At 39.3% G+C, this 1,657-nt stretch overlaps 1 protein-coding gene across 1 annotated transcript in view; it reads right to left on the bottom strand.

Moving 5' to 3' along the window:
• Window positions 1–1,281, bottom strand: part of LOC101848808 (protein Wnt-11b-2) — a 207,544-nt gene extending 206,263 nt beyond the window's left edge. The window contains exon 1 of the mRNA XM_013079991.2: window positions 1,093–1,281. The gene's annotated coding sequence lies outside the window, so the exon portion shown is untranslated. The remainder of the gene's footprint in view (window positions 1–1,092) is intronic.
• Between the last annotated feature and the right edge of the window lie 376 nt (window positions 1,282–1,657).

The raw sequence follows: 1,657 nt of genomic DNA on the forward strand, positions 1-1,657 counted from the left end.
GAGAAAATTGGACTGACAAAGGAATAGACTCAGAGAGAGACACACGTGCCTAAGTTCGCATAAGGATAGAGAGGTGGAAAGAAAGAAAAGGAGTGACTGTGAGAGACTGGGAGGGACAGGACGTGAGGGTGGGGATAATAAAGAGGAGGGGGCGTACATAATCTGATGAGATACAACGCCAAATAAAAGCAGAACTAAAGCTACCTCCAAAGAAAATCTTTTCTTAGAGAAGAATCGTATCACCGGAAATCTAAACCTTACCGACGCACTCGAAATAGGTGTAAGCCCTGGGGCTGACATAAGTCAATATACCAGGTGTAAACAAGAGGATTAGCTCAACTAATCCCGCTCGGGCCTGCCAGCCCGACGCAATGCTAAACCATAGGCAAACTGCACGGTCCCGGTGTTAAATGCGCGGTCTGCTGGAATCATAACTTTGACAGCTCTATCAGCGCATAAATAAAGGGGATCTCACAAGCTGGATCTTTTGTCATTTTTTTTTTGGTTGTAGTATTATAATAAACGCACTTGACGCTTTGTGAAAATTTCTACCCCGCAGGGGCAGACTGAATGAAAACTTTGATAAAATGTGTTGAATAATAATATAGATTTATGCAAGAAGGATAAGAATACTAGTTAGAGCTTTAGTTTTTTTAATGGGTTTTTTTAACGTTAATTCCCCCAAAAAAATCCAAAACGTGTGTGTTTGCTAGAGCTATTGAAACTTGTTGGGAATTTTTAAATATCAAAATGTATGTGTTTAAAAACGAAACAATTTGGAGAATTTACAAGACAAGTTTCGGCCCTGCGTGTCATAAGAAGGATACAACATCCGAGCAGAAAGAAGCAGCAAGGATAGAGACGGAGAGAAAGAAAGGGAGAGACTGGGAGAGACTGGGAGAGACAGGAATTGAACTCAGACGTTTTGTTTTGCCATGGGGAAAATCCCTACTCCACAGACAGTCTAAAACTCTGGTCATGATAAAAGAAAAGCACAACGACAGGACTGAGGTTATTTTGGACAAGGAAAATAAGAAAGTAGGACAGACAGAGAGAATGAGCAACATAAAAGAAGAAAAAAATACAACATACCTGTAATATTGCCCATTCGCATCCGCCAGTGCAACTCATGATGTAGGCTTTTGTTTCGAAAGAACTTTTTAAAAGGGAATGCATCAGAACAGCGCATTTTTTAAAATTACAAAAATCACATCCGCGAACTATCACAGTCACGTATTTTTTTAAACGATATTGATACAATTTGATTGCCAGTACCACCTCATAATAGTTACATTCCTCTCGACGAAACTGAAAGACGTGCTATTTCCATCAAACCAAATATCGCGAAAACTATTTTCCAGGTCAGTCAATTGACAAACTGAGTGTTCTTCTCATATAAAAGTAAAACTGACTTTCACAAGTGAGACATGTTTACGCCTTGTCTTGACACCGCTTAAGGAATGTCTTATTTCTCTTTTTGAGCCCTAAGAGTGCAGCTTGTGTGTCAGTAATAACCTTCTCTTTTTTTTTTAGATAAGTCGTGAGTTGTATTATGACGACAGTAGGAATATTATGTATTAGCAATATCATTCTTCTCTCGATCACCATGGCTGACATAAAACTGGACTGTTGTCAAATGGATGCAAAAAGGTGGTGG

Source organism: Aplysia californica, unplaced genomic scaffold (genome assembly GCF_000002075.1).
Source record: "Aplysia californica isolate F4 #8 unplaced genomic scaffold, AplCal3.0 scaffold00070, whole genome shotgun sequence".
Taxonomy (NCBI): Eukaryota; Metazoa; Mollusca; class Gastropoda; order Aplysiida; family Aplysiidae; genus Aplysia; species Aplysia californica.